Raw genomic sequence first — 24,427 nt, 5'->3', positions numbered from 1 at the left:
CAGTATGATTTTAAATACCATTTTTAGCTCCTGTATTTAGTGACTTGTTTATTCTGTTACTTTCAGCCTCCTACTATGGTTTCAGATGTCTCTAAATAGCATCCCAGTTATTTGTGTTTTCATCTATAATTATTTTCTCAACAAGGATTTTTTAAATCCCTATGTAGTTTTTAAAGAAAAAAAAAAAAAACCAGCCTTTGAAAAATGTGATTTCTCTTTCCTTATCTGGAAAATTCTGTGATGTGTCCTTAGAAACCAGTAAGATGTGAATATATCACTAAGAATATGGAGGCAGAGTGTTTCAAAGACCTCAGGAAGGAGTGAGCATTTAAGTTCTGCTGCTAACTCTCTGAGTCAATCTAGGCAAAGTTTTTATAATTGGTGGTGGTGGTATATTTGTTTGTTTGTTGCCTTCCTGGTCCTCCATTTCTTACAAGTACATGTAGAGAATTGGCTATTGGGTGAGTCCCCTAACATTTTTTCAAACTGAATTTTTAGGAACCTAGGAAACTTAAGCCTAACCAAATATATGCTGGCGTGACTAGCTTTAGAAAACCTCAGCTAGAGAAAACCTCTGACTGCAAGGAAGTCTGGCAGAGTCTGCGAGGCTCCACCTTTCTTAATGAGTGAATACACGTGTGATCAAGAGTACAGGTGGGTCAATCCCTCTTCTACCACATAACAGCTATGGGGTCAAAAGTCACTTTAACTCCTCAGTCATCCATACTATGGAGAAACAGTACCTACCCTCATAATACTGACAGCATTAGATTGAAACAACTTAAAGTATTTGCAACCATACCCAGAACATTGCAGAATCCAACTGCTAGTTTTTACTAGTGTTCTTATCAGAAAGCATCTGAAGTCAAATGATAGAATAGAGCCAACAAATAACCCCTGTCATGGGAAAAGAAACTTACCAAAAGGAGACAACTGGTCCAAGTTGAACAAATGGCTATTCAAGTCCTCTTCAGACTAAATTGTTGTTGAAATATGCTAAGACTTGCATCACTGTTCACAAGATCTGACTCCAAGTAGTTGTTTTCTTGCCAATTCCAAGTGGTAGAAGGAGAAAACTTCAAAACAAATGCACTGACAGATAGCCCCATTGCTCTGTACCATCCATATTGTTCTTTATGTCACTAAATGTCTTTATGACATTGTTTCTTCTCTATAAAAGAGAGTGTTTGGAGACAAAGGGTACCCTTGGTTCCAGGTTAAGACCACTATCCATATTCCAGTTTATTTTCTAAATAAAGAGCATGGTTGTTTTTCTACCGTCATGGTCTCAAAGGCAAATCCTTTGTTTCAGAGGTTGAATGGGCTATTTCCTGACATGCCTGATTACATGCCTTGCATATCTAAGCATATTGACAATTTCATTTTACTGAGTGCAATAATCCATATCAACAGCTCATCCCTGTTTTGAATTATAAAATGCAGTTGTTTAAAAAGCCAGGTATAAACAAACTTATCTTCTCTTAGTCCTTCAGGGATTGGACTAGTTCCAAAATTAAGCCAGATGCAGAGCAGCTTCTTAAATTTAAGCACTTCCTGAGCACCTGGGTGGCTCAGTTGGTTAAGCGACTGCCTTCGGCTCAGGTCATGATCCTGGAGTCCCTGGATCGGGTCCCGCATCGGGGTCCCTGCTTGGCGGGGAGTCTTCTCCCTCTGACCCTCCCCCCTCTCATGTGCTCTCTCTCATTCTCTCTCTCAAATAAATAAATAAAATCTTTAAAAAAAAAAAATTTAAGCACTTCCTAAACTGTCTTTTCACCAAAATGAGACCACCTAAAATATTAAGATCTCTCTCTTTTTCTTCCTAAAGAGAAAGAAAGAAAGAAAGAAGAAAACCCAAACCCATAATTCCATTCTAATTTAAAACTCTAATTGAGTGCTCTTGTATTCATAAGATCTTCTACTCTTCTTAAGGGACAATATTCTTATTAGTCACACGAGCTGTCTAATCATTTAAGGGTAAGGCTTCTTCACACCATATACCTTTGCTGCAAAGCAAATGAGGGTGCAATTCTGTCTTTTTTTTTTCCTAAGTGCATCTCAATTATGTACTTACATAAGCAACAATCAAATACTCGGGCTGAAAAATGATACCTCCTTGACTAGAGCAAGTCTAAAGGCAACTTAGGTTAACTCTGTCTATATTTTATAAGTTAGTATTCCTCCTGATCTAAATCCAGAGATTGATAAAAATGAAAAAAACAAACAAAAAAAACAAAAACCAAAGGCACTCATGATGTTAGGGAATTAGAAAGGCAAATGATTGAACACATTGATTTTGGAACCCAGGAGAGCCATGTTTGATCTTAGGTGGGTAACCTAATCTCTGGGCCTCTCTATCTCTCAAATGGGGATAATAACAGTATCTCTCAAAAAGGGATGCAGCGAGGATTACACGAGATAATACATCTAAGTGCTTTGAACTATGCACACCAAATAATCAATAGGTGTTCAATATAATCATCATTGGTATGATCAGGGAATAATTTTGCAAGCAAGAGACATACTACATTTAAACTTCTAGTCTTCCTTTCTCTCTCTATTCAAAGAGGAAGGAAACTAGCTTCTCAGAGTAGCTGTCATGTTCCAGGTACTCTACATAGATTATCTCAACAAGTCACCATAGCATCCACTTGGGGTAGGAGGTATTATGTCCATTTTAATAAGGAAACTGACTCAGAGAAAAAGAGATGAATGTAAAAATTCTGCTGAAAGTCATCTGAAGAGAAAGAGGTGGAGACAGCATAAAACCAGGTCTTCAACTGCCCAGCCCGTACTTCCCTACTACAAAAAGTTCATGCATGCACACACACACACACACCTGTTTCTGAGAGAATTTGGGGATCTGTTAGGGGTACTCACAGGCTTACACAACCTAAGCATGGTTGCTTCTTCATTTAATCTTCAGAACAACCCTGTGAGGTACCATTATTATTTCTATTTCATAAATGAGGAAATTGAAGGTCAGAACATAAATAATGTGCAAAGTCAAAAGCAATAAGTGGTAGATTAGGGATTAAAACTGAGGTCTGTTTGATGCCATGGTCCATATTATTTCTCCTATACTGGGACATCTTCTGACAAAAAGCAAAGGTTTTTAAAGAGAAATCCTTCATTAAAATGCATAAAAACTTTACTTTTTAGTCTCATAAGTTATGTAAGATTTTACTTCCTCTTGAAAAAATGAGCTGCCTCGTGGTGAAATTTTTCTTGTTGAATAAAAGTGATGAGAACTGGTTCTCTTTGAGTGGGGTGAAATGGATGAGTAACTCAGACGTGTGCATCCTGCTGGCTTATTTCTCATGTTTTAAGGCATCCAACAAAGGCAAAAGGTCCTATTTGATTTCAGCGAATGTGGGATCCATGCTGCTCATTTGTCAGCTTGCTTCCTGTAGCAGCTCTCTTCCACACAGCGAGGTCACAGTGCTGGCGATCCAAATGCTCACGACCTGCAAGGTGAACTTTAATATACCACATGTTTCAACTAGGAAATTTCAAATGAAGCCTGCTCTTGGCTTTGTGTTTCCAAGCAGCTAATAGATCTTTGTCTGAAAGCACTGGGTATAGAAGTGAGTTCACAATGGTATCTCAATAAATGGCCACAGAACCAAAGAGTAAAGCAGAAGCTTCTCTGATTGACATTCTAACAGAGTGAGCAATACTCCCTAAAAGGCTACCCTTTGGAAAACCTTTAAGGAACCATAGCTGGGATTCTATTGCCTGCAAAAAGTATAATCATAAATACCAACTGTCATCAGTTCTTGAACTAGCATCTTGGTGACCAAGTATGTTGGACTAAAGCCATCTTACAGAGATTTCCACTACTCACAGATTTTTTAAAACATGATTTTGGGAGAATAAATTGAGATAAAAATATGCAGATTAACATCAGCCCATATATCTATTTTTTTAATTAGAAGCTATCAATTAGGGGTACAAAGAGAAAAAAGCCACATTGAGCTAAATATCCAAACACTAATTGGCTTTTTAAAGTTCTAGCTTCTTGAAGCTTTGTAATTTTAAAGATTTTAAATTGAAAATTATTTTGATTTCTTAAATGCTGTGCCTAAAGGTATTAACTAAAAAGCATTATCTTGGTTCTATATTTAAAGCTTGTCAGAGGAAACAAAGCTAATTATACATAGTATGTTGAAAAGTATGCCTTAACCATGAATCTGTCCTTTAAATGGAAGAAATACAAGTCTTCGAAGTATCACTTTTCCAATCCTAAATCCCCATTAGAATTCCTAGCAGTTCTGGATTCTTCTTCCCAAAACACAACTAAAACTGTTTAAATACATGTACAGGAACACACCACATCTAGGTATATTAAGAGAGCACCTATGTTCTTAAATGTATAAATGAGAAACCCAGTGGTATAGAAGAATATAAAGATATGTAGAAAAACAAATGGTGCCTCTGAAGCATGAACATTCATTCTAATAGCAATGGTTTTTGTTTAACAGACCCTGGCTCAGTTAACGTAGTAGGTCCCTGCCCTGGTTCTGGTGTTAACCTGGACAGTAGCAACAGCCTCTAGTTCCTCTTTCCTCCAACTGGTCCACCAGCCTGCTGCAATAGATAACCTCCTAAAGTTCAAGTTACTTGTGGTGGCCCTCTCCTCAGAAGCTTTTTATGGGTTACTCTTATTGGCAGAATTATGTCCCATCTCCACTTTGTGGAATTTATGAACCTTGAAGAGACTAATAATGGTGTATTTCAGTATCCTTCAAATCATACATTGCCTAGAAAATCCAGGCAGTACATCCTGATGAGGAGTTGTGTTGTATCAAACCCAGAGATACCTCCAGCCATCCCTGTTGCTGCCCTGGGGACATGGATTGTGATTAGGTTGCTGAATGTGGGAGCCAAAGCTTATAATTGTGGCTGAAAGTATTCCATCTGTATTTCATTAATTTCTAAGAATCATCTATGGTGCTATTAAAAATATGGATTCCCAGGTTCTGACTCCTCTCCCAAAGGTTCTGATTTGTTAAGTCTTGGATAAGATCCAGGAACTTGCATTTTGGAGTCCCAGATCATCCTGACGCAACCCAGCCACAAATTCACATTTGGAATCACTCAGAATTTATTCTTCTCATTTTACAGATGTAAAAACTGAGACTGAGAGTAGTAAAGTAATTTTCGAATGCTCAGGCAGAAATCTGTTGCAAACCAGAACTGGAATCCAGCTCTCCTAAATTCTAGTTCTCCCCTGCCTGTGAGGCTGCCTATGCTAGAGCCATGGGGCTCACATGCAGCAATCTCTGTGCCGCGTCCTATAGCTCTTCTCTGATCCCACAAGGAATCTGTCACTGCAAATCCACCTTTTCATGAGGACAGAATTTCACAGAAAAGCCTATCACAGGTCAATGCAAGAAAGTCATTTCACAAGAAATATTTTTTGAGCTCATCCAATTCATCAATGTTCTCTGCTTCATTCATTCTGTCTGCAGAGTGGGACTAGAACTGACTCTCTTTGAATGATCTGTTAGCATTATCAAAAGAATGGACCACGATAAGAAATTCAGTCTCACCACTCAAACTACTTTATGACAGATAATGTAAATAACAATATATGTGTGCATTTCTGTTAAAGCATTAGCCTCAAAGACAAAACTGAAAAATCAGGTTGTCAGGTCATAATTTAGCATCCTCATGAGAGAAGTTTATGCATGTCATATAAATGCCTCACAAGTTGACATTTATGTTTTGGGCCAGCTGAGATACATTTACCCTTAACTTGAGGTGAAATGTATACTTGGAAATGAATTTGATCCTTGTATGAGATTCTTTCTCTGGCTAACCTTCTTGAAGAAAAAAAAAAAAAACTTGACATGTTTGATAGATTCATTAATTCATTCTGGATGAAACTGGTTTTATGTGCTCAAACAGAAACATCTTAAATACTCCTCTACTTGACTTAACTAATTTTATGTAACTCCATTTACTTCCATGGAATAGTGTAAGTACCAGGGGAATTGGATTCATGGTCTGTTTCACAATAAGAAAATTTGCTTGGTAGGGGAAAATGTCTTTAAAGACATTTTTAGCTCTGGATTATAAAATTAGTGCTTTTATCACAAGTAAGTCAACTTATTCAGGTAAGACTTAATTATTAATTCATCCATTCAACAAGTATATATTGAGCACTTACTATGGGCTCAAAAGTGCTGGGCACTGGGACATAACAGTGAGTAAAAACACATTTCCCTTGCTCAATGGATATACAGGGGCTTCCAAAGGGATATACACATTAAACATATAACCACACAGAAAAGAAATCCATCACAATTGGAGAGTGTAGATTGAGGTGTTATCAGTAAAGTCAGAGAAATCTTTTGAGAGGTACCAACAACCCAGCTGTACCTGGAGGGGTGAGTAGTTTCTAACTAAGGCAAGGAGGGAAAGAATGTGTATGCACGATGTAGGTATATCATGACCAAGGAACATACAGCCCAGTTCTAAGGAAACACTACGAGCTCCTCAGTCTAATAACGAGGTGTTTTTGTTTGTTTTTGTTTTTGAAGCCAGACTTGAGGCTTGTACCCACTCTGTAGGTCCTTGATCACATGGCAGTTGTGGCTGAATGGATGAAGTACTTGAGAAGAAAAAGACCTGAGGAGATTGCTTTAATATCCATGGTTCTGAGCCTCTACATCTGCAAAGTGAGGTTAATAAAGCCTAGGGTCATAGGAGGATTAAATGAGATCAGCTGTGTGCCAAGATTTATGAACTGAAAAGTAATATGCAAAAGTGAAGGATTATAAAAGATTACAGTGACTAATTCTCCCAGTATATAAACTACTCTCTGGTAAAAATTAAATTGGATATCATTAAAGTAACTCTGTGATCTGTCACACAACTAGCATATTATTTTCTCATGGTGCCATACCAACTAGGACACTAGTACTCTAAGCCTTAATCTAAAGTCTGTCAAGGACTTAAGTGAGGGATGAGCCTCATTCAAAACCCTGGCTTCAACACCAAGTGGCTGTATAACATCTGTCCAGCCCTAATAGTCACCACATAAAGATCACAGAGCTCTGGAGAACACAGGTTTTGCTTAACATGACAGGGGTAACCACAAATATTTCCTGAAGCTTCTCACCCATAAGTCTTTGGACTGACTGGCAAAATTCTGTTATCCTCACTCAGAATCTCTTTATTCCAGGTCTTCTCCAGGCCACTGTAGAACCCAAAGGGAATTATATTGCACAAAAATGTTTTAACAAAGTTACAGTGTGGTTATAAAATTAACATCAAGGAAATTCTTCACTAATTAATCTAATTAGAGATTGAAAATTTCAAGAAGAGTAGTAGAAGGAAGGCAGAAGAAAGGAAAGTTGATATTTCTAAAGAACAACATGTGGCTTGAAGGTTTTTAGGGAAAGGGGGATGGTCACTCTGGTCAGGAATTCAATAAAGGGAAATTAGCAAATTATGGCTGCAGTTATGTTAGCTCAATCTAGATAGGGTGAATGGATCATTTGGTGAAAACAGATACTTAAAGTGGTACAGAGAGAAATTCTTTCTGGAAAGAATGCATTCCTGCTCTTGTTTATTTTCTCTAGGAGCCACATTACAGCCCTCAGGAAGTAGAATTTTTAGGAATCAGAGGGGCAAAGCTTAACTTCTACAGAAATTCCAGTCACAAGAGGAGCCTCACTTGCCGTCATTTTACCAGGCACCAATGCCTCTAGGAAGAACAAGCTATTGATTAAACAGGGCAGCCTGATATTTCTTGAGGAGTTTCTCTGTTCTACTGACCAGGTTAAGCCAGGGAGGGTTTTCCTACCACACATGCACACTACACATGTGTGCATGTGCGTGTGTGTGTGTGTGTGTGTATGTGCGCGTGCTCGTGCACAGATCTTATCTTCAGGCTTCACTGTCTTTCCTGGAGAGCCACTGTTTCTGATCACATTTATTATTCATGTGTCTACGATACGGTTTCTCACTATAGCCTCGGTCAATCTCACCGCTATTCTACATCAAATTCTAGAAACTCCTAGGCAGAGCACCAATATAATGAAGCTAGAACTCTACTTCACATGGGAAATTTTTGACTATTTCAAAGAATAGGAAAGGTTTCCCCTCCTGTGAGCACAGAAGCTTTCAGTAGAACTTCCTGACATTATATTTGCCATAAGCACCCTATTATCTTTCCTGTATTACCTTCTGTTCACTTCTTGTGTTTGCTTTCCCAGGGAATAACTCTACAGCCCTCTCCAAGTTACTGTGGAAGAAAATTTGATGTATTCCTCATTTCTACATTTTTCTCAATCCTTATATCCAATCAGTTTATGATTTCTATCAATTGTACATTCAAAGTAACTCTTCTATTCCTTTCCTCCAATTACTACATCTGATGCCTTAGTTTGGACTCTTTTGATCTCTTTCTGAACTCTTGCAATGATTTTTAACAGGCCCCTGCCTCTGATCTGTCACTTTGTCAACCCATCCTTTACACTTCCCCAGGTTTATCTTTGTAAACGAGAGTTTTGATCATGTTACTATTTTTTAAACTACTTGACAAGTCTAAATGTCTGTGCCCATGGTATAAAGACAAAAATCTTTCAAGGCTTTCATTGTCTGACTCCAATTCAACTTTGTAATACATCTCCTCTTCCTTACATCTTAGAAAACAACTAGAGAAGGTTATTTGCTATTTTCCATGGATCCTACTTTTTTTCACACTTCTGTTTTTTGTTTTCTGTTCCTTTAACCAAGAACACCACTGCAAGTCCATCATTGCTCTCTATTACTAGCATGGAAAATGCATTTTCAACCTCCCAATTCTAACTCCAATGGCAACAGCTCTGTAAAAGCCATATTATTCTCAGTTTTAATTAATTGTTTCTTCTTGTGATCCCACTTTCCCTGTACATCTATTTTCCACTTGTTTCATTATAACTTTGTTGTTTAAACAGGTTCTCAATTATATTAGGAGCTTTATGATAGTCTTGGATGTCTTCTACTTATTTTTGTATTCCCTAAGAAGTACCTAGAGCATAGCAAATACTCAATTAGATCTGAAGAGTTTAAGAAAATGAGGAAGGAAATCTAATGATTTGGTATATCACATTAGTATGAAAAATAATAAAAAAGGATATTCCAAAAGATTTTCCAAAAGATGTTGACATTTCTAATTTTAAAAACTTTTAGAAAATTAGGAACAAAAGAACGTTGTCACATCTTAAACAATTCTCTCTTAAATAGGCAACTAACAATGCTCAATTAAAAAAAAGCAATTAATATGATAGCTCTGGTTCCATATGATTTATTGCCTTACCTCCTGAGACCATATTGAAATGAAACCAATTTTTAAATGCAATTTTTAAATGCAAAAGAGGCTTTTCTAGAAATTAGTATTTCTAGAAGAATGAAATCATGGAGATGGAGAAACAGCCTCTAAGAAGCAAGGCAAAGGGATGTAAAGCTGAAAATACTTAAATTAGGAAGATACAGTGAGAAACTGTCATTCTACCCTCCAGAATCTCAGAAAGATTTGAGACACAGAAACACTAAGTATAATGGAGGGAACAAGACATGAAACTGACAGCAAGAGGGAAGAATCAAAAATTTGCATAGTTAATTCCATATGTACCCTTTATACAAAACTCCTAGAAGGCTGGCCAATGTTTCTAAACAAAGTGATCAAAAAGAACAGAAGGCTGGATAAATTGAAAGGCCCTAATTTCTGACATTCAAGGATCCCATCATGAAAATTTCTCATCCTAATCACTCTACAATAAAGGCCATCAATCAAAAAGCCTCACCTATTTACAAAAGTTGCCAAGGAGCTTTTTATTGCCAGATTCCTAAAAATAGACAACTAAGGATTACCTGACAATAGGAAAGATATGAATGTAAAAAAGGCAAAGATAAACAAAAAGAAAAACTGTCCTTAAAAAGCATATGTCCTTAAAAAGCATAATATGGGGGAAAAGAAAATTTTGACAATGTGAGATTTCTTTTACTCTTGGGAATAAGACTAAGATGGCTTCCCTAATTAATATTATTGAAATTTGCTTTTGAGCATCCAGCCAAAGCAACAGACTTGGAAATCATGTGTTTATTGAAAGGATGAGTGAAAAGTAAAATTATTTGTAGATTGTAATATTTATGAATGTAAAAGAAAAGATTTACAAAAGAACATTTTTAAAACTAGTGCGTGAGGTATTTAGGTGCCAAATGCAAAATAAATGTACTTACCAGGAGGTTTCATTAAGCACTTCCCATGTGCCAAGCATTCTGCTACAAGTTTTATATACATTATTTAAGCCAGAATGTTGTATTTAAAAACATAATGTGAGAAAGGAATCCCAATTTATAATAGCAGACAAAAATATAAAACAAAGAAATGAATTTTAAAATCATGCACAAGATTTGAAGAAAACTAGAAAAACTTTCCTGTGGTGCTTAATTTTATGTGTCAGTTTAGAGGATGTATTTGGGTGAGATTAACATTGAAATTGGTGAACTTTGAGTAAGAAGATTGTCCTTCATTATGTCTGTGGGCCTCAACCTATCAAAAGAAATCTTGACTAAGACAAAAAGACTGGTCTTCCCCAGTAAGAGAGAATTCTCCTACAGACTGCCTTCAGACTTTATCTGCACCATAGCCCCCTCCCTCACCCTCCTGCTGGCTGACACTGCAGATTTGGACTTGCTAGCCTCCATAATCTTGTGAGCCAATTCCTTATAATAAATCTCTTTCTACATATATACACATCCTATTGATTCTGTTTCTCTGGAGAACTCTGACTAATATATTTTATAAGACACTTGAATAAATGAAGACAAATACCTACATGTACCAGAAAGAAAAGATGAAACTTTATAAGTGATCACTCTTTCTAATACAATGGGTTCAACTTAGTTCTCAGTAATAGCTTGTTGTGATGGTTCTGAAAGCAAAACTATTCTAAATGTATATTTAAAAATCAACAGGTAAGGATATTTAGGATCATTTCAATAAAAACTAAGAATTTGAACATCTTACCAGATATAAAAACTGACAATAAAAATATTATGATGGAAACATGTTCTTTTGGTGCACAATCTGAATGATGGACAAAGGGAAGATAACATACTTCCCAGGTGGACAAAAAACTCCATTTGTCTTGTTTTGTTCAAATAGGAGGCACTTCAAGGTTTTTGTTTTTCGGGTTTTTTTCCATAAGTGAACAGGATAACGTGGAAACCAATCTGACATCTATAAGTTGTTAATTTATGGAGAAGGAATGAAAGGATTAATTACTCAACAAATTATTCCAACAAAGTTGACAAAACAGTTTTGTTTTTTTTTTTCATATTTTTTTCTGATTTTTGTGTTTTATTTTTCCTTGGCCCCTAGCTTATTTTTTATTTTGATGATTTTGGTTTTTTTCTTTTTTTTTTTAATTTTTTGTGTGTTGCTTTGGTTTTTATCAAGTGAGATGTCATCTTAGAACTTATATCAAAAAAAAATTTCTAGTGGACTGAGAACAATCCACCAGCACTCCTTGTAAATTCAGGTGGTTCAAGAATATAGGGCAGGGCATCAGTGTTGTCTGTTGCACCATTTCCAGAGAAAAAGGAAAATTATCTTTAAAAACTCATTGAAAGACCTCTTATGAACCAGTATGGAAATCATTACTACTTTACTAGACAAAAACACACAAAGAAGAAGAAATCATTGAGCCCTGGCCAAAACTGTAGTTCAGATAAATACATGCATATTTGATAGACAACAGGAAGAAAGGGGAGAGGATGAAAGATTTCTGGAAGAATGCAGTGGGTAGAAGGGTACAGAGACAGTCCTTTTCATCAGTGAGGAAGGAGCCTGGATTGAGGGCCAGAGTAGCACTAGGGCCTAAGACCTTGAAGGGAAGGAAGGTTGCTCCAGCTCTCAGTCCACCTACTCCCCCGATAGCCCAATGGAAGAAGGGGATGTGCATTTAACTGCATTATCAGAGACACAAATAAACATCAGGTCTCTTCAACCTACTGCTGCCTCTCATCAAAACAAAGAAGTGAGGCCTAGATAAGAAAAGCCATTTTCCTAGCAGCAGGAGAGAATTGTAAGTGTATGAAATCCAGACTCAAGTGGCCACAGTGGAGAGATAAGATACGCTGAGAGGTGTCTCAGTCGTGTTGCTGCGGTTCCTGGGTGGCACTGGAGGGGCGGGGCCAAGTTTGTAAGTGCCTTGAGGTACAGCATTGCCACAACTAGGGAGAAGGCAGGGGGCAGGGTCTGCAGTCTCCTAAGGAAGAGGCCTTTATACTTCACAGGGAGGCAAGGGAAAGAGGAAGGCCCAAGTCTTACCATTCGAAAATCAAGAGCTGCTCCTCCAGCTCAGTTAGCAACAATATAAGCTCCAAAAAACTTTAGAGTCCAGAGGAACTCTGTTTTACAAAAAAGAAAAGTAATGACTCCAGGGATGAAGGATGAGATAAAGCAGGCGCTTCTTAGAAGATTTTTCATAGGCAGAGTTGTAAAGGAAGGACAGAAATAATTAACAAGCTTAGTTTTCTTGTTGTCATTTTTCCTCCCTTAGTGAATTCAAGACTTCATTAGTCACACATGTCATTTGCTTGAATCAGGTTAGTAGATTTATGTGGTAGGTTCTCACATAAATATTATAAACCTTAGAGTTGTAGCTCTAGACAGCCTGGCAAGATCCTCCCCCTTCCACAACACAGTCCTGAGGAATGAGTGGTGTAAAGCACTTTGACAGACCAAATTCTCACGTCAGTGAGATCCTTTCATGATCCTTTCTGCCTCAGCTTTTATGCAAGCACATAGAAAAAAAAAAAAATGAAATTTAGGGGGAAGTATTCCACAGCTTAAAAATCAACATTTTGTCTTTATGATAATCATGGAAAATAGGCCATCTTGAAAGAACATTCAATATGATCTATCTACTTGCTGTGTTTTGCTATTTTGTTGTTGTTGTTTTATTTGTCTCTCAAGATTTCTCCACAGACAATATGTTTTTAAATAAAATCCAAACTTGACAGTTAGCAAACCATCACTTCAATAAATTTCCCCTTTATAATAGCTTAATGAGTATTGCTGAAATACATAAAAAATTACTCACCACTTTCTTTTATTACTTATCAATGGAATATGCTATTTTCAAGTTCTGTTGACAGCATATGTTTATTTAATTTAACAGGAGATATGCTGACATATTATGATATTGAGTTCTTTTTGTTTTCCCATTTTTTCCATGGGTAGCATAAGAAAATTTTCAACTCTAAGTATATAAAAGTATTTCTATACATGCTCAAAAAAAATAGATCATTCTAAAGCTAACCAGAAAGTTTTCTGAAGTAATCAGTCTGGACTGTGTGATCTATCTGGCAGGACACAAATGCTTTATCAAGATGAAAGACTGTGGGACTGTGGCAGACCACACTGCTCTGCCATGCTGTACAGAGAGGTGTCTCTTAGGCACATATTCGTGGGCTCAGATCATCAGGGCTAGGCAAATCCTTAGATACTCTCAAGTTTTCATTTTACAGAAGATGTCCCCATAACCTAGAAAGGGAAAGTGATTTTTCTAGAACCCACAATAAAGTTAAAGAAAGAGCCAGAACAAAATCACTATCTTTGGGAGAAGGTATTTTTGGCAGATATAACTGATGATGGATTTTTATCTAGAATATATGAAAGAAAAAAAAAAAAACTCTTGGAAATCAATGAGAAAAAAACTAATTAAAAATAGGGAAAATTATTTTAATGAGATGGAATTCTGCTACTTACTGTAGAAATTTAGAGAGGTTTAAGCCAATATACTCTGGCTTTCCTCACAAAACCAGAGGTCAAGAAGGATGTCAGCTGGGAGGGCACAGCCACCTGAAGAAATCGTCAAGGACTCAGCTCCTTTATTGTTCAATAGACTTACTTCTCACATATCACAGGCTACTTCCCCTTCTCCAGACATAACCTGTGTTCCAGACAAACACAGAAGGGAAGTTCCAGGGACAAAATGTAAAAGATACATCTTTAAAAAAGTTTGTCTGGAAGGCTCACTGACTTTCATTTACTTCTCATTGGCCAAAGTTAGGTAACATGACCATCTCCAGCCTCACAGGAAAATAAAAAAATAAGCTTAACTGGATATGTTGAAATCTCAATCAGAGTCTATTGGTAAAGAAGTGAAAATGGATAGGAAGGAGATGATTAATAGTGCTTGCCAAAGAACAACTGAGGCAATACACAGAAGAGAAAATTTAATGACCAATGCATTTTTTAAAGGTTGCCCAATCTCACCAGTAATCAGCAAAAAAATAAAAAAATAAAAATAAATAAATGCATACATAGAACAATAAGGTAGCATTCCATACCCAATCAAAGTGATAATGTCATTTATTCACAAAAAGGAGGGTAAAGGAAACCTTCCATACACTAAAAATCAAAAACATACATTTATACTGTGTGTTGGAACACACCATATTCTGCTACTTTTGGAGGGCAATTTGAGAATATCTCATAAATCACCCAAGAACCCAAACTGGCCCTTCTAGGTACATTCTTTAGAGAAGCTCTGTGTGGTCAAGAAGACATGTATAGGTGTCCTTTGCAGCACTGATTATACTGGAGAAATACTGGCAAGCCTGAGCTCTCTTCAGAGGGGCATGGCTAAGCAAACTGATTGGTGTATTCATGCAATGAATGGATTATTTCCTTTATATATATATAATAATAAAATAAAATAAAATAATATATATATTATATATAATAATATAATAAAATAATATAATGCATCTCTAGGCCCTATTCAGTTGTACCCCATGTCTATCGATGACCATAAAACTCTCTTTGGCCTCTCTGCCAATTTCCACACACAAAAAGAATTCCTCCCACTGGGATTTTTGAGAGCATGAAGAATTTGCTGAAGATTTTGGGGACATATGAAGGAGTCAAACCAGGAGCCCTTGGCCTATTCCCATCTGATATTCATCTTTTCCTGCTTCTTTGCTGTTCCCAGGACTATCCCACCCCAAGCTCCAAGTTCTTTTTTTTTTTTTTTTTTTCTTTTTTTAGAGCTTCATCAGCCCCCATGCCCAACCCCCAACACACACACACACACACACACACACGCACACACACACACAGAGTCCACTCCTGAAGGTTTGGTGCCTTCTAAGACCCATATAAACTGGATTGTTGAGCAACAATTCAAAGTCTTCAACAAAGCAGTTTACCAAACAAGACATCTCTATCCCTCAGAAAAATTCTGGTGCCAGCTCATCACTTTAAGAATGTATTTGCCATTTCATTACCAATCAACATTACTCTTTTGAAGTCAATCCCTTCTTAACCCTCATGAAGATTATTATTAATAAAGATTATGATGATGAGGAGGAGGAGGAGGATTATTGGTGGTGCATCAAATAATCAAAGGCATCTTAGCACCCAAGAAGTATAACAAATGAATAATTCAGTCAAATGACACTTTACTGAAAGTGAGAAGTGGCAACAAAAAAAACCAGTTAGATTCTTTCATAGTAAACCATAGCGATGGTAGGAAGCTATCCTTATGAAGACCTACCCTTATCCACTTTCATCATTTTTGTAATGATAAAACCATAACAAAAAAATGTATTTGGGATAAATAATATAACCCAGCTGGAAGTGCTTGCCCTTATGATAGAGAAGATATTTAAAACATCTAAATAGTAATGAATAACTCTCTCTCCTGTAGTCATAGATGTATTTACTTAAAATACATATTTTATAAGCAGAATGGCATATAACAACCATATGGCTAATAATTTACACAATCTGTAAATCATAGCTGAACCCAGGCATTTACTTTGTTATAAAGAAATATGGCAATTTATGTAATGATTGAGGAGAATTATGTGTTAAAAGAAAGAGAGCTTCATGTTTTGATTATGTAGGCAAGGAACGAAATTAAAGTGGCCCATGTTGATTTATGGTTAAGCATTCTGTGACTACGTAGTCAGACCGAGGAAATGTATGTTTGCTTTATTTATACCCAAGCATTTTCAAAGTGCCACCATCAGCCCTAAAGAAGATGTACTATCGATTTGTTTATTGGCGAGCCATCTCAAATCAGTAGAAACTATATATATGAGTAATTTTAAATTCTGAAATATGAATGTTGCTTTCAGATTTTCATAAATGCCCTACATGGTATATAAAACATTCCATGTTATCCAGCCAGAATTGACACTGCTTTTCCATGAAGATCTTTCTGGCGGTCACCTTCCTATATTGATGCCCACTCTTGCTGATGACACAGAGAGCACGGCAGAATCGCTGCCCCTTCATCATTTCCAGCACTATCTTTATGCTCCTCGGTAAAGCCTGTTCTCATATATTTACTACAGACAATGTAGAAAATGAGACCAGATGGTGGGGGGTAAGGATGGGAGGGTCATAATAATATGTGTGGGCAGGGGCCTGTACAAATGTGATCAGATCAATCTAAAACGTCTAGATATAATTAAAATTTTTAAATCCCTTTTGTAAGCCCGATAACCCATCCAGTCATCTTAATGGTTGGGTGTCAACATTATAAGAACTTAGGTTAGCATGATAATATATTCTGAAAGGACAGATGTAATCGCATTATTGTCCTTACCTAATTCTGAAAGTAATAGAAGGTAGCATGCAATACTACATAGCTAATCATCTAGACAGTGTAAGTTAACATTAAATATTAAGCTGTGTAGCATGCTGGAAGTATATAATTTGATACATAATCTAGACCTGTCTAGATTCTATCTGTCCAATGGAACTTTCTATAATGATGGAAATATTCTGTAACTGTGCTTTTCACTATGGTAAACAACAGAGATGTGTGGTTAGTGTTACTAAGGGATGGAATTTTTAACTTTATTTAATCTTTATTAAGTTAAATTTAAATAGCCACATGTAGGTGCCATACTAGACAGTGCAGATCTAGACTATAAATATTTTCTATAGTTGAGCACTAAATTTAGGTCTGCTTCCTAATAGCCTAGGGGAAAAGGAAGATGCATTGAGCACAACAAACTGGTCAAAAAAAGCATCCTTGTGATTCAGGTGAAGCAGTCTCTTTATTCAGTCCCAATACCGAACATCAATATATTTCATGGGCCTCTTCCATGCAGTGAATAACGCCTTGATACGATAGTTTTATTGAGCACAGAGCAATGTTATTCATGTTGCTATTTTCTAATATAGACTCCTAATCATTCTTGCAGAGATAATACTAAACCATGATTCAGGAGTGACACCTTCATGGGGAATTAAAATATGTGGTTTGATAATCTGACTTGTTACAGGAATGAAATTGAGAAAATCTGGAGGAATAGGTAGAAAGCAGGTACATTTCTCTCTCTCTCTCTTTCTCTCTCTCTCACACACACACACACACACACACTACAGCATCTCTGAAACAATGGGGTAAAAGCTGTATTTAGTATTACATTGCATATCCATAGACAGAAAAACATATAGCTATTAAAATTACATTTTTGCTTCTGATTAATAATGTCAAACAAAAATGTTAACTATGAAATTTTAAATAAAGAAAGGAAAGCATAAAAATGTATGTCTGGCAAAATCTATGTTTTGTAAAAACTAAAATAAACATAATATCAATGTTATATATCATACATAAAATTAGACTGGAAGCAAATAACTTCACACCGATAAGTGAAACTCAGTTCTTTCTTGTGGTAGGGTCATAATTGATATTGTTTCTTTACTGTATTTTCAATATTTTTAAATATCCTAAATCAAATATTTTAAAGTGGAATCAATAAAAATCAATGAATGCAGTAATAGAACAATAAGAATTTGTCTCTACCAGGCTATAGTTTTATACAACCACCATGGAACTTATACATGATAAAGTAATTTAAATTATATCAGAAATCCTCAGTTAATCTAATATTTGAAGACAGTAGCACAAGCGTGGATGTCCTATCAGTTTTGACACCACCGCGGGTACCCACCTTCTTAAGTCTAAGACTGTGAGATGGGCTTCCATTGGCATCTAATCCTGCAGAGCTGTGAAGCACTTACCCCTTCAATAAAAGAGAAAAGATAAATGAGAATAATCCAGATCTCATGGCTTGCTGGGCAAGGGACTAAGTGAGATGAATTAAGTAAAGCATATAGTATGGTGATTAGCATATATGGAGGCTAAAATACATATTAATCATCCTATCCTCCTTGCTTTTTTATAGAGATGGGAAAGTGTTCCATAGAAATCCCTGAGGCATACTTACAAATACTTGATTTGCCATGGACAACAAGTATTCCTTAGAATATTATGAGGAATTACCTCCCTTTGAACATTTCATGACAATTATGACATTATGGTCTATCTTTCCAACTTCTTATTTAGAATAAAAATAGTCCTGGGCTCTACTGACTATTCCTTATAAAAATAGGTCACATCTGATAGTTTGATTAAAAACAAGAATTAAGATGCTTCTTGGAACCATTTGGCAGTTTGTCATGTCAAGCCAAACTTCGATGACACAGACACGTATTAAAGGACTCTTCTTTCAAAAAAAAATCTGATTTACTTGGACCCAAAGTCTTATATAACTTTAAAAATAGGTTAATTATTCCCTAAATTTAAGAAAAGGATAATAAAGACAGGAAAACAGAGATCTCAAATGGGAAAACTTTAAGTGTTGATTTAATTCTTTTTGTTGGCAAACCATGCAGGAATTTTAATGAAATTTATCTAAATCTCTTGCATGCACCCGAATTGTTTACACAGAATCCGATGAACAGATAATTGGAAGTTAGGAAGAGGCAGGTAGAGAGAGAAAAAGGAGAAGCCAGAGATAAGAGATTAAAGCAATCAGCAGGATGCTGTTTCTGTGAGCTATGTATCTCATGGCTCCTTAATAAAAGCTAGGAATCAAGGATTGCTGACTTAATTGTGGGAGAGAGTGAGAGACACGGCAATTGTCAAAAGATTTGAGAAACAACATTCCATTAAAGATGTATAGACCCTCTGTTCTCACCAATTGAGACCAACTGCAAAATACAAACTTGTTTTTCTCAGCGGGAATAATTTCATTATGGAAGCATATGTATGCAGGGAAATAACCCACTTGATTTTCTGTCATTTTATTTTAAGCATATCGGTGGATACGTCAGAAGCAATCACATTTAAAAGGGTTAAACAATCAGATACAAAGTTATGACCAATTTTAAAAAGTTAAAAATCTTTTTAAACTAAAATATGGAAAAATAAATATGTAGGAAAACAGCCTTTACTTTTAATAAGATTCATTTTTGTTAAAACTATATATTTTTAGGGCGCCTGGGTGGCTCAGATGGTTAAGCGTCTGCCTTCGGCTCAGGTCATGATCCCGGAGTCCTGGGATCGAGTCCCGCATCGGGCTCCCCGCTCTGCGGGAAGTCTGCTTCTCCCTCTGCCTCTCTCTCTCTCTCTCTCATGAATAAGTAAATAAAATCTTTAAAAAAAAAAAAACTATATATTTTTATAATACTAACGACCAGTTGGTGTCACGAACTTATGCTGTGTCTATGCTAAGGAAAATATGCTATAAATATAATATCCTAAATATCCTATACAAAGTAGGGGGAAAGAATCTGTCAAGTGGACATGTAGTCATGGCTGGGGCTGTTCACCACATGTTTCTTGTCCTCCTTCAAAGCATCCCCTTTAAAGTCAGGCACAGCCTTATGACTTGCTCTGACCAATAAAATCTGAGCAAAGCTGACAGATGGTACTTCCAGGTAGATGTTTTAAGAGCAAGCTTATGCTTTGATACATTTCCTCTTTCCCTGTGCCACGGCAATCGTTGATGCTCCAGAATGGGAAGAATCTGTTAATAAGGACAACACAGAATCAAGCCCTGAACAACCCACAGTGGTGATATAGCATCGTTGAGAAGTAAACCTTGTTTTAAACCAGAGTTTTTGTAACTTAAATTAGCCTGATTAACGCTGGCAATGAACTTTTATTTTTAACTTTACATGTAGTTATCTTTTTAAAAAAAGATTTTATTTCTTTATTTGAGAGAGAGAGAGAGAGTATGAGCAGAGGGGACAGGCAGAGGGAGAAGCAGACTCCCCGCTGAGTGGGGAGCCCGATGTGGGACTTGATCCCAAGACCCTGAGATCATGACCTGAGCTGAAGGCAGACGCTTAACCCACTGAGCCACCCAGGTGCCCCTACATGTAGTTATCTTAATATTGCACAGAGACAGCAAATATCCATGTACTCAGTCACTCAGTCAGTCATTCACTAATCAAATATTATTGAGCACTACTCTGCTAAGTCCTGGGGAGACCACAGTAGGCAGGACAAACTCTGTTCTCAGGGAGTTTGTATTCTAGTAGGAAGAGATGAACAGTACATAGGTGAATGCCTTTAAAAGATCATTGCAGATTATAAAATGCCATATAAGGAAAACAGGATAAAATGAAGGAAAATGATTAGGACTGGGGTTAAGATCTAGGAAAAGAGGTGGTTTCTAGGCTCAAGTTTGAATAGCTAGAAGGAGCCTGCCACAGAAATAATCAGCGAAAATATAATCCAAGGAAAGGAAACAGGATGTACAAAGGCAGTAAGTTGGATCTGTTATAGGGACAGAAAGAACACAGAGTTTAGTGGGGCAGGGAAGCAGGAGTGGAGGTTAGAAAGGTAGGCAAGGCTTGGGGATTGGGGTCATCCTTAACAATTGTGGGCCCAAGGGCGGAAGACCACAATTGGAGATCTTTGGCCCCAACCAGCCCTCTGTTTTTTTCTGTCCCATTCTGCAAGGGACCTTATGCATATATGTGTGAACATCCCAGAGCACATATAGGTGGTGGAGTTTCCTCTCAAATACTTTATCCTTGGCACCCCTTGGGCCTAGGAATATTCATAGTGATGGGTCGGTCTCCCCTCAAATGACAAACCAGAGGCAGAGAACAGGCATGAGTGAAAGAGGAATATCAGGGTGATGATGAACAGGAGAGTGTGTGTCCTTTTTAAGTATAACTGCCATTCAGTTCTAGATGCTTGAGCCTCTAGTGGTGTGGTCAGATATTCTCAAGTTTTCAAGAGAATCCAGATATCTAAGTTTATATGGTAAATTCCCCAAATTCAAAAATATAAGGAGAAAATAAAAGGAATTTTAAACCCTAGACAGACAGACATAAAAATGGACTACAGATTGCAACTGTAGGTCACTGGGTTGTAACCTTTGCAGAAGATCAAAGTCTCCAGGAGCAAATATTCTGGCATGAGTTATTGCTGAAATAAATAGATTTTGGTGTTCCTTTCAAGAGTGGGATTCAAAATAACCTACATTACATGCCATATTGGTCTTTCTTTGCCTATTTTCCATTATATTTCCTGACTACACCTTTCTAACTGTCAGGGCCTCTGGAAACCTGGGTTTTCAGGGGCACCTGGGTGGCTTAGTCAGTTCAGCATCCAACTCTTGATTTCAGCTCAGGTCATGATCTTGGGAATCATGAGTTCAAGGCCTGTGTTGGGCTCCACACTCAGTGTGGAGTCTTCTTGAGTTTCCCTCTCTCTCTCTCTGCCCTTCCGTCCCCTCTTTCTCTCTCTCTCTCTCAAAATAAATAAATAAATAAAATCTTAAAAGAAAAACCTGGGTTCTCTTTGCTAGCCATTGCTCCTTGAGGTTCTAGGTCACATGCTGCCCTTGAGGTCTCTGCTAAATGGACTAAATTTACCCATAGACAAAATACATTGATTTGAATTTGGAAGTTCTCCTGCCCCCAAAAGTCATCACCAGATGGCAAAAGCTTATAGCTAGTAATATGCATTAAGAAATAATCTTTAAGAAAGAAAAATTATGAATTAGATCCACACTAAGAACTTTGCCTGAGAATGTATCTCTGGAGAGGAAGTTAGAAGCCAACATAGGAGGCCTGAGTGTGAATGCCTTATGAATTAACACCTTATGTTTCTATCATGTGTTATAAATTTCAAAGCGTGTTCACATATTTTCTATTTTATCTCATTTGATCCTAAAATCATTGTCACGTGGTTGTGAGATTTCAATGTCCTTTTTACAAACATATCTTCAATTTTGTTTACAAAACTTAAGGGCAGAAATTTCATAGCTTAATATTTTCTCTTATGTTTATTTAATGTGTTGTTGGTTCATAAGCTCCTAGGTAGTTTCCCAGGTGCGATCTAAATTTGGCAACCATACTCAAGAGAGCAGGGAGACACTGGAAAAAGAGGCAGGTCACTCTACGTTGGTAGGTGGGACGTTTAACAAACAACAGAACTCACATACCAGGCATATCTGGGGTGGCCACAAGACAAGTAAATAGATCTCAGCACCCCCCCCACACATCTTAAAAGTTTATATAGAGGTCTTAACTGTGTTCAGTCACATATACCACACAGATATTCTCAATACCACATCACTGTCTCAAGACTATGTCATTGGTCATTGGAGCAGCCTCTGGGAGTGGGGAAGGCAAGCAGAACCCACATTCCAAGGATAAGGGAGGAGGTGAAGAACCTCCAACTGCTGAGTCCAGTTCCTGGGTAAACCAGAAGTCACATCTTCTGCATGATTTCCCCAACATGTGTACTCCTATATATGTTTATACTGTAACATGGATATTGTTATGGCCTGAATTATGTCCCCCTCCAAATGCATATGTTGAAGCCCTAACTCCCATGTGACTATATTTGGAGATGGGGCCTATAAGGTTAAATGAGTCCTCGAGTGGGGAGCTCTAATTCAACATGACTAGTGTCCTTATAAGAAGGAGAGAGAGAGGACATCAGGGATGTGTGTGTACAGAGAAGAGGTCATGTGTGGACACAGTGATAAGCCTGCAAGCTGAGGAGAGAGGCCTCAGGAGAAACCAAACCTGCTAATACCTTCATTGGTCTTCCAGCCTCCAGAACTGTGAGAAGAAAAATTTTGTTGTCTAAGCCATTCAGTCTATAGTATTTTATATGGCAGCCCTAGAAAGGTAATACAAAGATACTAAGTGTAACCTTGATTTTCGTGTTTTCTCATGTTTCTGAGTTCAGTCTTTCTGTAGGGTATAGGTTCAATTGATGTTTATTGAGCAACCATCATTCAATGGAATTGACTAGACAGTGACCCAAATTAACTATTAGCATGGCCTGAAACACTAGAGTAGCTATTTCTCAATTTAGTGATCTATGAATTGTAATCATATCTTCATATAGTCAACCTTATCTCCTTATTCTGAAATATGGTCAAGTTTTTTTAGACTCTATTAGCAATTAAATCAAACAGATCCTATGCCGAACCAATTAATTGTTAAGAAATCAACTAAATCTATCTCAAAATAATTATTGAGTCTGTGCAGACTAGCACTAATCATATTCTATGGAACTTTACAATAAATTCTATTATAGCTTCATAAAATTATAAATTGTAAAATATACTTTATTAAGCTTTTCCCTGCAAGTTTCTATCATCACAGTTCTTCTGTGAAAGCACTAAAATCATAATGAGTTCTCCACATAGTTCCTAAAGTGCTCATCATAATATAGTGAACAATTGAGGTCTCAAAAACCTAAATGCGTGAAACAAGGCAAGTTCATATAGAAATTCATTGTGTGAGGGAGTAATCTGTGGAAGAATTACAGCATATATGGAAGATTTGAAATAAGAAAAAGAACAAAAATTTCACAGATGTTACTTGAAGTTAGCACAATATTGAAAGATAATTCTAAAACCATAGCAGAATGATTAACAGGGAAAAGATTTTTTTAAAAGTTTACAATTTGCTTCTTAAAGGAAACCACCATAAAATTTGTCTTTCTTAAAAAAAAAAAAGCATATATTAGCATATTTCTGGTTCTGGATTTGACAGAGAAAAGGGTATCACATTTTACCTCCCACTGTAAATCCTTATAAAATTGGATGAGAATACATGAAGCAATTGTTTTATGGATTGAAAAACAGAGACTGCTGGTCTGTAACCCTTGAGAGATAATAGACATAAAAGGTGAATGTCACATTTATCTGAGCTTTCTGCCTGGGACCACATTCCAAACGTTACAAGGAAGTGGAGCCAAACAGGTAGCAGTAATCTCACCACTCAGAGAAAACTGAGACTAGAGTTTTAAATCTAGTGAGGCAGTCGGAATTTATGGAGCAGGAGAACAGAGGAAAATGTTGTACAGAGAAGACGCTCCAGGTATACAACTATAAGGTACACCCTCTACCTTTGGCCAAATACTACATTGGACATACAGTGCACGAGAATCTTCAAGACTGCTGAGGGCTGTGAGCAGAAGGGAGATTTTAGAACTCACATGGTACAGGAAAATATTAGCGTTCCACCAGTCAGAATGAAGCAACCTTACTAAGATAATCGTCCTTTAGCTAAAACACCAGAAAGACCATTCCTTAGGAGCAAAGTCCATGCCCTACAGGAAGGATTTCA

The sequence above is a fragment of the Neomonachus schauinslandi genome, chromosome 3 (genome assembly GCF_002201575.2).
Source record: "Neomonachus schauinslandi chromosome 3, ASM220157v2, whole genome shotgun sequence".
Classification (NCBI taxonomy): domain Eukaryota; kingdom Metazoa; phylum Chordata; class Mammalia; order Carnivora; family Phocidae; genus Neomonachus; species Neomonachus schauinslandi.
The sequence above is the reverse complement of the archived record's forward strand: the minus strand, read 5'-3'. Positions refer to the sequence as shown.